General features: G+C 42.6%; 1 long non-coding RNA gene and 1 pseudogene across 26 annotated transcripts in view; one reads left to right on the forward strand and one right to left on the reverse strand.

Moving 5' to 3' along the window:
- The window catches only part of LOC143435157 (uncharacterized), a 156,010-nt gene that overhangs the window by 52,442 nt on the left and 87,576 nt on the right, over window positions 1-15,992 (reverse strand). The gene's annotated exons all lie outside the window — the stretch shown is intronic.
- Window positions 11,589-11,709, forward strand: LOC117725027 (small nucleolar RNA SNORA17; annotated as a pseudogene).

Here is a 15,992-nt window from a genome sequence, read left to right on the forward strand (position 1 = left end):
AGATTGATTTGTCTTATAAGCTTCACAATAAAGGATACATAAGTTCAGATATAACCTTTCACGGGTGTAAACTTCTGCTTGTCCATATCAAAACTTAGTTTCCAGGGATTAAATGCTTTATATCTCCCCCTCCCCTCACCTTGTTATGCCACTGTCCTAACAATCAAGAGTTCTTCTAAATTAGCCTAACCCTAATAAAACATTCCACTATACTTTTGTAATCACAGGATCAGTTTCCTTTGGTTATCTTCCAACTACAGACTTACAGTATTTCTCATGCTAAATCTACACTATCACCTATAGTTCAAAAGCTAAGTTTCCTTTGATTTTCTTGTAACTATAGACTTCAGGCGTTTCTCATGCTAAAACTATATGATCAACTATCATATTCACAAGGTCATCAGATTTTCGAGTTTCTTTTGATTGTCTTTTAAATGTATATTTAAAAATGTATCTTATTTTACTAAATTTATGAACATTCAGTCTTCTAAACAGAGGGAAAAGGCCCTTCTTGCTCCTCCTGTTCCATGAAAGGTTTTTGTTGCTCCTAAGCTCATGTTAAAGACTGTTCATGCCGTTAACAAGCTTATGTTTTTTAACAACTTATAAGCTCCAGGCAACCCACTTAGGTCCACCTCTCATGGACCAAACAGGCTCCATCTGGGAAAGTTTCTCTGCTAATCAAAAGCATTAGTTTCTACCTATTGCCTATTGCCTATTCCAGAGGGTAGGATTCCTCTCCTGTTCCCTAGGATTGGGACTCCCCTTATCCCAACCACTAAGACCTAAGGGTTTCAAATGTACACCTATGAAAATTTTTTTCTCCCAAACACTTAACTTTACTCTCTACCTCGTGTGTGTGTGTGTGTGTGTGTGTGTGTGTGTGTGTGTGTGTGTTTCAGCATCTTGCCAAGTCTAGGTGTTTACTCAAAATCTACATCCAGGTCAGCTTCAAAGAAGCAACTCAATAGAGGTGCTCCAATCTATGTCTCAGAAAAAGATGCTCGTACTGAACCTGCTCCTTCCCACCCACAGATGGTTCCACCAACCCTGACCAGCCAGAAAACAGCCAACTCTCCTAAGACTAGAACAGCATCTCCATTCCCATTTTCTTAGGTTTCCCAGAGACATGTTCCCCCAAAGTCAGCAGAAAACAGCCTCTTTCTAGTTTTTCCTTTTTTAGATTAAACCAATGTGGAGGAATGTAGGCATTCCTTCTAAGCTCAGCCCAACAGTTACCTAGCAATAGCCAGGTAGGCCTGGCTTGCTGTAAAAAGGGGTTGTTTGGCCCATGTGCTCTCTCTCTCTCTCTCTCTCTCTCTCTCTCTCTCTCTCTCTTACTCACTCTTCTCTCTCTCTCTCTCTCTCTCTCTCTCTTACTCACTCTTCTCTCTCTCTCTCTCTCTCTCTTACTCACTCTTCTCTCTCTCTCTCTCTCTCTCTCTCTCTCTCTCTCTCTCTCTGACCCTTTTCCCTCTCTACGTATCTTCCCCCCTTTCATTCCTCTCCTCTCCTCTTCTTGCTGCTTCTCCTCCCTCCTCCCTCTCCCTCTCCCCCTCTCCCCCCTCTCCCACTCTCCCCCCTCTCCCTTTCCCTCCACCCTCTCTCTTACCTTACCCATCTTTCCTATGTCCTAAATAAACTCTATTTTATACCATACCCATTGTATGGCTGGTACCTCAGGGGGAAAGGATGCCTCAGCATGGGCCCACTGAGGCACCCCTCTCACCTCACCAAGGCATGGGCCCTATCAAAACATAACGTGGGCCTTCTTTTTTATAAAACACAACGCAAACATTTTGATCTATTACTTTCTCTTTTGCCTGTACTTGTTTCTTCTCTAAAATTATTAGTTCCTTTATTTTATCGCTTATCAGCTTTATATTTTATGAACTCAATTTTAACCTTAATGAGCTTTTAGGAAAAGCAGGAATATAAGATGAATCCAGACCCTAAAATCAAAAAAACTAACCAAGGATCATCATACAAACCTCACCCCCACTCCACCCCACTAAAGTGGGAAAGATTTACTGAAAGAGAACATGACTTATCATTATTTCACAAGAGTTAACATGACCTCACTCTGCTTTTGGGCCTATGTGTACACAGGAAAGCATGCATCAGACCTTGACAAGAGCTGTGTTAAAGCAGTTGCAGGGGCTTCTTTTAATACTATGAGAGGTTATGTTTGGAAATTGAAAGGATCTCCTGGAAAGCATTTGGCCATCAGTCCACCACCGTCTGCCTCCCAGACTCTAACAGCTGCATCGTGCACTGCTGTAGGAAGGTAAAGAGCCAAGGTTTCTATGACATACCAGTGGCTACTATAATGGAAACATGTGTCCCAGCTATAAAGGTCATTAAAAACATGTCAAACATTTATACCCATGTTAGGATTCATGTCGATCCACTTCATCCTACCTCTTCCCTGATATGGCCTGGATATAATCTATAACACAGCCTCGAAAGCCTTGTCTGTATTTGCTGCTTTGCATCTCCAGCTACACTGCTCCAGCATCCACATCTGCAGCAGCATCTTCTCAGAAGGAGTAGGAGCATCCTGCCTCATGATGCCACTGTTATTCTACAAGGGCACAATGAAGGTCAATAAAGAGTCAACTTTGTGACCACTCAGCTACTTGGAACACTGGCTGTAGTATGGAGGTCTCTCTCAAGTCTCCAAGGGTCACCACAAAGCAGAAACTGCCCTCTGCTTATTTGGTATTTGCCCTTATCAACAAAAGAATGCTGATCTATGGGTTGCATTAAACAAACAGCCATGCAAGAGCTAGCCTGAAAAGATCTAGTATCTTGTTTGTTCGTATTTTAATCCTCTTATCCACTTAGCATATGCATGAAACCTTGCATCTTTTAGGCAGTAGCAAGGGCAGACTGCAGTAAATTCTGAAAAGCTTTGAAGTCAATAAAAATTTAATGGGTCAACACAAAATCTTAGCACCTGTTGGTCTTTACACACTCTTAGCAAGTCACTCCCTTTCCTCCCAGGAGACCTATGGCTAGTATTCCTGCATTGTGTGGGTTTTTCATGGTCTTTTACCCACGATCCAATGAGTATAATAAAGTCCCTTACACATTTATTCACATACTAATAAAAAAGCACGGATCGGTGCTTCTCGAGACTTGAATTCCAAAACAAATGTTTTGTGGAAACTCAATACTTAGAAAGCTGATTTCTACATATTGATTTTATATGAACTTCAAAGGGCATAGGAAGAATACAAAATGGAATTTTTAAAGATACCCAAAGGTAACGGGGACTGGTAGAGAAAGTGCTTTTAGTTTTTCCTGTTTCCAGCAATCTGAAAAGGCAAAATGATGCAGAGATTGTTTTAACCTCTTCCAGGTTATATCTGGATGGCATCGGAATGCAAATATCTGAGTGAACTAGACTTCGAAGAATCTTAGAAAGGATGAATGTCTCATTAGTCATTTTCATTTGTACCAGACTTCATTTCTCAATAACAGGAGCAGCAGCAATCATGGCATATGAGGCATGCTGGGCATTGGACGTAGGCTCGTCATGTGGTCAATGCATGTGTCATCTTTATCCCCATTGCCTGCCTTAAATCTCATCACCACTCCCTGAGATCCATTCATTTATAGTACCCTTATTTTCTTGACTTCATAGAAGAGTTAGCAAAAAGAAGTTAGTTTCCTGAAGTTTATAAATTTAATAAATGGTACAGCTGGGATCTGAAAACAAGCCCTCTCCCCAGGCTGACTCTATAGTCTAGTTTTCTATTCTGACTATTCACATGTCCTGTGTGTCAATTCCCTAATTGGTTCTTTATTGTGTCAATAAAGGAGGCAGAAGCCAATTGATGGGCAAAGGGGAAGAGGTGGGACTCCTGGGTCCCAAGAGGAAGAGAAGGGACAGAGAAAAAAAGGTTTTCAGACCAAGTTTTTGAAGCAAGGAAGAAGCCACAGACATGTAGGTCTAAGAGCCCATAGAGTTTGTAGCCTCTGGCACAAGCAGGGGCCAAGGAAGATTGAGGGAACTAGTTGATAAGATTTGGGCAGGAAAATTCTTCACCCAGCCATTGAGTTATCTGGCTAGTTTTAAAATAAAACTGTCTAGTGTTTTTCATCCCTGGCAATAAGGTGAGCTGGAAGAGAAAGTGGGCAGCTAGGGCCATTAGCCGGTGGAGTGCAAATAGCAGCCCCCAGCATTCTCAGGAAAGGCACCAGCTGGCAGCTTGGCAAAGCTATTTGTGACGGGTGGGGAACAGCTTCCAGTGAAAAATGGCCAACTGGCCATTGGTGAAGCTGAGTGAGACCAGCGAGAATGAGACCCCGAGAAGACAGAAGAGTGTGTCTTAAAATTACACACAACACCTGTGTAACACTTACTAGGACAACATGAATGGACATCCATCTTCCCCAGACAGAGTGCCAACAACTGACCAAAGAAAGAAATTCACTCAAGTCCAGTTTAGTGAAGTAGTGACTTTATAGATGTTACTTTGAGAAGGCCCAGTGAGGGGTTAGATTACTTACAAAAGCATGAGGGACTCAAAGGCAGCCACATTATCAAAAAGCCCTCTTCAATTCTGGAAAGATGACTTGGTATATAATGCCACTTGCAAGCAAACTTAACTGAGTTCAAACCTGGCACCAACTTGGGGGCAGAACATCAGTTTCTGTGAATCGCCCTCTGGTATCAAAAAGCCCATCCCAACATTGGTGACAACTCACTACAGTGTCACTCTTCACTCTCTTAACTCCTTGCATAACTTCCAGGAAGCATGGCCAGCCAGGAAGTCACATCTCCCTACATATATCACCACTAAACTAATATTGGATCGAGAGCCTTGTGAATCTTGTAAATTTCAGAGCTTCCTGGTGTGTTGAATTCCTGAGTTTTAGGCACCTGCCTCTTTCTTCTAGAAGGGAATATTTCAATTCAGAGGAAATAATGACACAATATTTTATACCAATACTTTTTGTCTGTTCTTATTGGTAATGTTCCCATCGGGGTAGGTATTTCCTAGCATATGTAGACTTTCTTTGGAAAGAAAAAAGTTTTGTTGACACCATTATATTCAGCTTCCTTAGGTTTTGTTTGGAAAATTCCCCAGAATATGAGAAAAAAATATGTTTTAAAACAATTTCTATTACATTATGCTAAAATGGTAAGAGTGTTTGAAAACACTTTTTAGTCATCCATTTTTCTAATGTGAAGACTATCAAAAAACATTTTAAGTGAGAAAAAGAAAATGGAGGGACATGTGGACTGAGCTTGACCTTCCAATCATGATTAGGTGATGGGGGAGGTGGCATCTTAGATGGCTGGTCCTTTACCTTGCCCTCCTCAAGTGGTGGAGGAGGAACAAAGGACTCTTGTTACAACCTCCTGGGAACTTTTCCTGTTCCCAAAGTGAGAGTCAGAACCTTCACTTGAAAGTGGGAGATTACAGAGCAGCAGAAAGGATACAATGAATGTAGGTGGCCTCTTCTCAAAGCAAGCTAGACTGTGCCCTCTATTTTAGAGACAACAACTTTGAATGAAGCACTTGAAGCACTCAGGTATATATCTAAAGATACAAGGAAACATAGGAAGATCTTCTGTAGGACCTTGGTTTTGCTGGGCCTCTCCTTCAAAATATAAATTTAGACTGGTGTCCCGTATGTGACTGATTTTCATCTCTTCCTATATATAATGTATTCTCTCTCTTTCTGTGTCTCTCACATGCATATTCTCTCTCCCTCTCTCCCCACCTTCCTTCCCTCTCCATGCCTCTCTTCCTCTTTTTGCCCTTTTCTCCCCATGATTTCATTACATATCCCTAGGCTTGCTTCAAACATGCGCTCTTCCTGCCTCTGCTTCCCAAGTGCTGAGCTCAGTTGTTTGTCACGGTATCCACCCATATGGCAGTGTTCGAAATTGATTCCAGTTTGAAAAAAAATTATGAAGTGACACACAATCTGATATCCTCATGCAATCCAGGGAAAGGGGGACGTAAATTCAAGATACAGTGGGAACGCAAATCATCATGTATCTGTCTGTAAGAAGGAAGAAAGGCCTTGTCTCAAATACGAGACAGGAAGCTAATGACAGATCCTTATGAAAAGTCACAGCAAACACACACTGAGTGAGGTTCACCTGCAATTTCACACTGCCTTGATGTAATTGCCTTAGATTATTCTCACGTCTTGTGGCTTAACAATGTTAATTATTCTTTGGGAGGAAAAAAGAAAGAAAAAAAAGAAAAGAAAAAAAAAACATAGTCAAACTTGAAGTAAGTGGGAAGAGTCCTTGGAACTGGGACCAGTGGTGGCAAACAAAAGTCAATGGTAAAGCTGGTGGGCTACTTCCCTCCCGGGAATTTCCTGAAGATTTGTCACTCTCCCTAACTATCTCAGGGATCCTGTCTTTTAAGTAAAAAGTAGCTGACTGGTAGTGCAGTGGACACAGTGGAGGCCTTGTGGTGTCTCTGTGGCCAGCCTATGAGGGGACTAGATAATATTCATCCTTCAAAGACAAGTAAAAAGTGAGCCACTGAAATCTAGAAAAAGGATAACAAGAATTCATTGGTGCATACCAGTAGCACCCAGTATTTGTATACATTGTTAAACCATAATTGTTAAAAAACAAACAAACAAACAAAACAAAACCAATTGCTTGGTAGGACTTATTGTTTACAGTTGTGGTATCTACTTAAAGTCCACCATGGCAACATGAAGAGTAGACACATTTCATGAATGGAGAAACAGACTCAAGATATGGACTGATATTCGCAGGGTCACAGAGCCAAGGGCTCACAGAGCTCATCCTCATCCTCCTGTCTCACATATCCTCTTACTCACAGAGCGTTTCCCAACCTTAACAATGGAAAACACAAAATAAATGTATGGCTGTTCTCCATTTCATAATATGGCACTATTCAGAAACCCTCATTAATCACCTTGCCCTACTTAATGAGTTGTCTGAGAAAGACTTCCAGCCCTAGCCCCTTGACTCCAGGTACTGAGTACTGGTCATCCCGTGATGACTAATCCTGTTAACATGATTGGGTTGAGGACGGTCTAGAATAGTAAATCATACCTCTGGGTACCTCTGTGAGGACCTTTCCAAAAGGACTGTCTGGGAGGGGGGGCAAGAAGGAACACCCTAAATGAAGGCAATGTCATCTCACAGGTTGGGGACCCAAACAGAATATGAGGAGGAAAACACCAACAAGAGGAGGTATTCTTTCTCATTCTGCTTCCCAGCCATCATGATGTGAACTGTTCTGTCCACCTCTCCCCACCATGATATCTAAAACCTCTGAAGCCAAACAATGATGTCTTTCCTTAAGCCGTTTTGGTCAGGTGTTTCAATGTAATGACAAAAGTCCGAGCATGCACACATGTACACACCTGGGTCCTATGTACATAGGGCTGCCTATGGAGGCCAGTAGAATGTGCCCAATGTCCTGCAACCCCAATTATAGTTGGGTGTGCCCAATGTGGGTTCTGGGAACCAAACTCAGGTCCCCTGCAAGAGCAGAAATTATTCTCAATAACCAGATCATTGTTCCAGACCCTCTGATACTACTTTTAATGAAACTGCAATGGGAAGGGCATTCCAATTTAATTTAACCAGAACCATCTGACCTGTGGGGTGAGAATAGCGAGCCTCCAAGTTTACATTGTGAGGCTTACAGTTGCACTAAGCTGCTGGCATGCTGTGTGTTTTAAGAAAAGTCTCACAGGCTGTAGATGGCCTGCCAGACACCGCATCACCTTCATGAGCATTACAAGAGAAAGAGAAGGGAAAATCTCCTTCAAGTGTCTCCTGGTTGTGCTCATATAAGGAGATAAAATGATTATTCAGAGAGAGAGAGAGAGAGAGAGAGAGGTCTACTGCATACTCAATTACTGTGTACAGAAGTATCTAGAAGCACAGGGTGGTGGAATAGGTTACCAGGTAAGGAGGGCTGAGGGATGACTGCTATTAAGAAAGAACAGATAAATTTGCATTTGCTATCACTGCTGGTGCTAACTCCTGACCTGTCCCCATTTCCTGCGTCAGAAACACAATTGGAAGCCTAGTCATTAATGGGCATTGTATTATTTGCCTCTCTTGTGTCATATTTAGGAATGGAGAGTATATAGTATGTACACATGCATGCATGTGTGAGTGCATATACATGTGTTTGTACGTACACTAGAATTATGCATGTGTTAGTGTATGTGGGTGTGTGTGCATGTGCAAACAATTAGAAATGCTATTGTTGTGCTGGTGAGATGGCTCAGGTGGTAAAGATGCTTGCCACCAAGGCTGACAACTTGTGTTTCAATCCCAGGACCCACATGGTCAGAGTCCTGAATCCCGCCAGTTGTCCTTTAACTTCTCATATTCACAGGCTTCCCATGGCATGATCACACACACACTCACACACATTATCACATACACACACATTCACACACATACACAAATTCATACACACACACATGCTCATATATACACACAGATGCTCACATGCTCTTACATATACATATACACTCACACATATCATACTTACACACATATACATGCATACACATTCACACACAGATACATTCACACACTCACATACTCATACACACTCACCATTCACATACTCTTACACATTCACAAACTCATACACTCACCTGCTCTTACACACACACTCACAGAGTTCACACTCGCATATACATATACATTCACACACTCACATGCACACATACACATTCACACTCACATACGTGCACATTCAGGCACACACATACACACTCTTACACACATACATAGAAACACACACATACATATACAACATTCATATATATACACACACATATTCATACCCACACATATACACACTCATACATGCACGTGCTCACACACTCATGCACACAATCACATGCTCTCATATGCACACACACAGTAAATAAATGCAAAAACATTTAACATTTCTAGTTTGCAGACTACTCTGTGTAATAATTCTGTGTAGGAACTTTTTCTATCTTAGTAGCTAACTATGTATACACACACAGACACACACACACACAGAGACACACACAGAGAGAGAGAGAGAGAGAGAATAAATAAATACAAAAACATTTTATATTTCTAGTCTGCTGACTACTCTGTATAATAGATTTGTGTAGAAACTTTTTCCATCCCAGTAGCTAATTACACACACACACACACACACACACACACACACACACACACGTGTATGTATACCAGTTGAAATTTTGAATATAATAAAATTGTTCCTATCCACAGAAGTATTTCATATGCTAGTTTCTCACATACATACAGTAAAGCAAGGCAGCATGTTTTGCAAGGTGAAGCACAGGAATTAAACTTGACCATTTGGGGAATATGATCTAACTTTAAGAGTAAAGACACTATTTCCTGACTCAGGTTGTTTCAGGGTCCATCTTCTACTGTAACTTCATGGACAATAAACAATTTTTGTATTTGTTTTCTTCCAGGGAAGGAGTGGGTGGCTGATTTTCAGTGTTGGGCTGGTACTCTTTCAGCCCAAGTGATTTACTGGGGATCTTTCAGAATTGTTCTTTTAATAAGTTTTCAGTTGCTTTTTTGAAGAAAAGCTGTGATCACGAGGTGACTTCTGGTTCTCTGACCGAGGAGATGAAAACAGTCAGAGAGCAGCAGCAGCTCTGTTTATCCTATTTGTGCACAGAAAGACAGAAAAGGAGGAACGAGAGAAAACTCGATTCTGCAGAAATCTAACAAGGACACGCTGCGGGATTCTATTCCCTTGAAGGTCAATCTGTAACAACCCCAGCACCCAGGAAGTAATTCAAATCAACTTAGGGATTGTACCTGGTAATTACACTCTCTTTAAATCTGTACCTCAGTTGTAAATTGAGAAAAAGCTTCCCCGTGATCCTTTCCTAAAAGGCAATTTCAAAACAGTTTAGGAGGCTTCAAGGTACAAGCAATTCTTTGATATGTGGGCATAATTGCAATTAAAGGCTATTCAGTATAATTATGTGCAAATAAGAGCGCATCCTTTTAAAAAAAATAAAGTAGAATATCCACTCTATGTACTTCGCCCTGAGTGTGTTTTTAAATGCAGATAGGCCAGGGTGGCATTACCAAACATCTATTTTCCCAAGAGATACTTTCATTAACTCAGAATCACTTCCAAATTCAGATTCATCATCAGGCCAGTCAGACGAGATGAATTTGCTTCTTAGTACCGTCATGAAATTGGCTTATTTTTCTATTCCCTGATGGCGTGTGACAAGTCAACATGAATACCACAAATTCTGGGAACTAAAGAGAGGGCCTGCAGTGGTCCTAGCTGTAACTGTGTTTGAGCAGCATTCTGCCTCTGTTCTCCGGCCCTGTACCATCCAGTACCCTGCCCTTGATTTACTAGCTCCTTCTGCATTCTCCTCAACCCATATTCCTCCCCTTAATTGCTTACAAACTGGTATCAAATTCTAACCCCTGCCATCCTTTAGATATATGTAGGATCCCAGCGTGAAGCTGAACTAATTAGAGAAAATAGTGGAACTCCACATTCCGTAGTTGGGCCGGGCATCCTCTGGATAAAAGTGAAAAAGGAAAGTACTTCATTTTCTCAGTGTGTGTCCTGGGTAGTTTTATGTCAGCTTGACACAAGCTAGATTCATCTGAAAGGAGGGAATTTCAACTGAGAAAATGCCTCCCTAAGATCTGGCCATAGGGCATTTTCTTAATTAGTGATTGATCGGGGAGGGCCCAGCCCATTGTGGGTGATACTATCTTACTATCTTTGGGATGGTGGTCCTGGGTTCTATAAGGAAGTAGGCTTAGCATGAGGGCAAGCCAGAAAGCAGTACCCCTCCATGATTTCTGCATCAGATTCCTGCACTGTTTGATTCCCTGCCCTGACTTTCCTCAATGATGGACTACAGTGTAAAAATATAAGATAAATAAACCCTTTACTTCCCAATTTGCTTTCGGGTCACGGTTGTTTTATTGCAGCAATAGAAACCTTGACTAAAACAGTGTGAAGTCTCTACCTCATTGCAGTCCCTTTCTGTGTATATGCAAAACTCTGATCATATTGTAGCATGGTTGGGGGAGTTGTCATACTTCTGACCTGTTCTAAAAGAGTAGTCTGGTCATTTATCCCCTGGGGGCAATGGACCTCAGAGTGATATTTCCCTTTTGGTCTTTTAAGTATTACTATCATTACCTATTGAAACCATACACATACCTTCATTCTAAAAATATCAATAGGACCATTTTGCTATATCAACTTTGGATAGGAAGAGGGGCAAAAAGGTTGCTCTTGTTACAAAGGATTTTAAAAAGTTTACACTTAGAATTCAACCAGTGGTTCAGTAGTTAAGAGTACTATCTGCTCTTCCAGAGGACCAGGGTTCAATTCCCAGCACCCACATAGCAGCAACTACTTATAACTCCAGTTCCAGGGGAACCAACACTATCTTTAGGTACTGTATACATGTGCTTCACAGACATACAAACTGGTATAACATCCACACATGTAAATCCAAGGAGAAATATACTTTGGGCAGAAATTCAGTTTGAAAAAAAAATTATTGTAAAGAACCTGTCTTTAAGAAGTTGAATTTTCCCTGCTCCTAGAAGTGTTGTAGGTGTGGCTATTGTGTTACATGTACATCAATAGGTCACAGAGAGGAGAGAGGCTCAGCGTTCTGACCTAGGAAGATCTGAATGATTGCTAGCCTAACATTCTCTGAAAATAGCCAGCCTGAGGCGACCAGCACCAGGCAGTCCCAGATCAGCTTCTAGGACTTCTAGTCTTCTAAGAGACTAGAAGAACCCCACCAGGAAGTGACTCTGAGACAAAGACTCTTGAAATGGGCCACTTGAGGCAGCCAGGTGAGGAACAGGAGCTCTGGAGCCTGGTCAGGGAGGTAACCTGAGATGACCATCGTTCCAGCTCCACGAAGGGCTTGGGGGAGAGAGCACACCATGTCAGAGATGACCTCTGCCCAGCGCCATAATGCAGGATCAGGGCACTTCTTAGACCACTCCTGAGAGGACCCAGACACTCAAGAAACCACAGACGCCATTAAGAGGAGCAAGTAAGTGGTGGAGAAATGGAAGAAAAAAAGAAGCAGAAGGATGTGGGCACAATGAAGAGAGGCAGAACTGCAGACTCAAAGGTAGTGAGGAAAAGCCCTATATGAGTAGCGAGTGATGCCACCTGGAACCATGGTGGGGTCCTGGCCTGTGCTGCTACCAGGAGCCACATCTGGTCTTTGGTTCAGTGGCAGCAGGGGTCTGTTACCACCAAAGGCCAGGCAGATACCCCTGGTCTGGGCTACAACAGGAGGACATGTTGGTGTCTGAGGGCTGTGCAGAACTGACCCCAACCCTCACCTGAGCATCCTGGAGGATTTATCCCTGGGGTCATGAGAGCAGGAGAGATGACCTTGCACCAAACTTGGGACACCTGTACTTGGGACAGCATTTCAGGAGATGCGAGTGAGCCAGCCCTACCTAAGGAACATGGGAGAGTTGGTCCTGCCTACTACTTATCTCCTACATCGTAGCATGGATGAAGGATACCCTGATACCCCATCTCCCCAGCTCCTCACCACCTGTGGCAGACAGGAGACCTGGCTGTGGGATCATGAGAACAAAAGAGCTATCCTTGCCCCTCATCAGCTACAGTACCAGGAGAGCTGGTGCTGCACCTCACTTAGGCAGCACAGTAGAGCTGGCCCTGAATACGAAGGTTGCAGGTAAGCCAGCCCCAGGGCATGCATGTGGAAGAGTTTGCCCTGTCTCTTGTCAGCTGGGCAGTGAGTGGCATGGACAAGGAAGAGACACCCTCCTCCCCTCCTTCAACTCTTGCCAGCTATGGGCAAGCAGGAGAGACAGCCCCAGGGTCATGAGAATGAGAGAATTGGCCGTGTCCCTCACCAGCTACAACACTAGGGAGAACAGGCCTTGCACTTCCCCTGGCAACAGGTTAGAGCTGGCCCTGTTTGCAGGGGTTGGTGGTGAGCTGACCCTGAGGGTGTGAGAGTAGGAGAGCTGGCAGGCTGACCAACTTAGATATCTCTTAGGCCCAAGTCCAGGGCTTTGAGTTGGCCCACCCCATCATCTACCTTATCAATGAACTGCCAGAGAGCATGAAGGGCTGGTCCTACTGATCCCTATGGCATAGGGCGACAGTAGGAGGTTTTAGTATTGACAGAGTAACAAAAGCCAGAAGTCTTGTACCAGACTGAGTCATCACAATACATATTTGCAAGCAAAGAAGTATAGACAAAGGGCTATATTGCAATGGTGGAAGGCAGGTAGATGAGAGGGGGAGATTGATTGGATTGGGGTACATGATGTGAAATTCACAAAAAAACTAATAAAACGAGAGAGAGAGAGAGAGAGAGAGAGAGAGAGAGAGAGAGAGAGAGAATGAGAATAAGTTGAGTTATTGTTTTGTTTTCTGTGGTTAATTTTTATCGTGTCTACATAGCATTGCTATGTAGAGTTCATCTTTGTTGATCTACAGATAATCTGCCCAATAGTGTGGGCTAATGCCCAGGGATTATTAAATTAATTTTATAAGGACTGGAAAGGCATATCAGCTGCAAGAAACAATCCTAAAATGAGATTTCTGAAAGCCTTACATTTCAGAATTATCCATCATAGACCAAGCAAAATGGTGGACCATCTCTAAGAAAGTCATCTGCTAGCCTTTAGCCTATCCTAGGTGGTTCCTGACAGAAGGGAGAAGAAAAGAGAGAAGAAGTGGGGGGAAGTGAATGGGAGAGGAGAGGAGGGGATGGGAGGGGAGGAGAGGAGAGGTGGGGAGGGAAAGAAGAGAAGAGGAAAGGAGTGGAGAGGAGGGGAGAGGAAGGGGAGACGAGGGGAGATGAGGGAGAGAGGGGAGAAGGGGGAGAAGGGAGGAGATGGGAGTCATCCCACCGCAATATGGAGTATGTTGGCAAAGACACCCAGGCTACCTTGTCAAACCATTGACTTCAATTGACATCTGCAGAGCAAGAAAATTAATCCCATGGAGTCCTACTGAAATTGCTGATTTACATAATCACGAGATATAAAAACTGTACTGGAGACAGAATGCAACTTGTAACTTGTAATAGTGATCAAACAAATGAGCTAGGAATTTTGTTTGGGAATCTTCACACTTTCTCTTTTCATAAATGTGATTGGAACGGAACAGTAAAGAAGCAAAAGGAAATATAACTACAGATGGGCATACGCATAAAAATTAACTTAGAAAATTAAGCTTTTCTCGTTTCAGCCCAAGTGGGTCATGTTGTCTACAAAGGGATAATCCTGTGAGAAAGAACCAGGCAAACATTGGCTGCATACAATCCTCTCCCCTTCTCTCCCCTTCTCTCCCCTTCTCTCCCCTTCTCTCCCCTCCTCTCCCCTCCTCTCTCCTCCCCTCCTCTCCTTTCCCCACCCCTCCTCTTCCCTCATCTCCCCTCCCCTCCTCTCCTATGAAGTGGTCCATTTCATAGTAGAGAAGAAATATTGGTGAGTATACAGAGAAGACTTCACTATTACTAACATTTTCTTTTCCAACATTTATTCATCCATCTCGTGGACTTGAGGTATGAGGTATACAGTACACATGTAGAAGTCAGAGGAGCAATTCATTTTCTCCCTCCACCAGGAGGGTTCTGGAAATTGAACTTAGGTTGTCAGGCTTAAGAGCAAGCATCTTTACAGGCTGAGCCATTTCACCAGCCCCTAATATCGTTTTCCTATAATTCCTTGCTCTAGGCTATTTTGCCTGTGATACCTTACATAATCTTACTTACCTCAGACGCTTGCTTACTATTTACTGGATCACAGGAAGCTGAGCTAAGAAATGCCAGGTGGACATTAGAATTAAACACAGAGGAGACTGTTGGCAACAATAGCAGCAATAACAACAACACAGGGAAGTTACTGTCGTCCGTCCACTCGGGCAGCCAATGCATGTCTCCAGTCTCCCAGTCAGCCATGTCCTATTCTGTCCTGCAAAGGGCTGTTAATAAAATAGCTTACAAAGATGATGAAAAAATAGCCAGTTTCTCACACTGCGCTGGGAAAATAGTAGAGTTGAAAAAAGGGAAACTTTAATACCAATACTATATAAGAATTTGACAAACAGCAAATGAAAATGGTCCATCCGAATCAAAGCCCATCTCTCATTTCATGTCCTCAATGGATTGTATGTCATTTGCCACTAACTATGACTTACATGTATTTGGGCTGTGGTGTTTGCAGAGATCAGTCCCCAGCAGATCTATTACACAACAAGCAATCGCACACGGCTGGGAAATTGTACTTTGTAATTACACTATCCTTCAGCACTCACTCTGGCTGGAATGTAAATAATCCAGGGAATTATATGGCTTAGCATACGTATACATTTAAAATGAAGCTAGATACAAAAGCTAAAGCAGAGGATATGAGCAGATACCCATGTCATGCTTTTCCGTAATACCCAAACCCACATCCAGGCTTCTCCATCATCTTGGTACACATAACCATTTAAACTCACAGCAACTCCTAGATGTTTTTCCTTTTTTTTTGTTTGGTTTTCAAGGTTTTTTTTTTTTTTTTTTTTTTTTTTTTGGGAGAATTCTATTTGACTGTGGTGCTTGAAGCCCTCATAGGAGATAGGGGAAGATATTCTTCTCTGCACGATAAACAAACATGACTTCGACTTGACCATAGATGTCTTTCCGGCATTTGATATTACTTACTTAACTATTTACTTGCTGTGCATCTTCCCTTGTTAAGTCATTTGTGTAATACCCACCTTGGGGTTATTGTAAACGTTAGAAGTGATCATACATAAGCATGGAACCAGACTCTACGCATTACCTGCGGACCCATCAATGGGCTGTTGACTTCACTTTGACTCAGTTTCCTCACACAATTTTCAACAGCTTTATTCTATAATTCTCGGTCCTACCAACACATTAAAACTAGTGTAGTCTAGATCTTTCTGGATTGACAGCTACGTAGACCACACTCTTCT

Source organism: Arvicanthis niloticus, chromosome 20 (genome assembly GCF_011762505.2).
Source record: "Arvicanthis niloticus isolate mArvNil1 chromosome 20, mArvNil1.pat.X, whole genome shotgun sequence".
Taxonomy (NCBI): Eukaryota; Metazoa; Chordata; class Mammalia; order Rodentia; family Muridae; genus Arvicanthis; species Arvicanthis niloticus.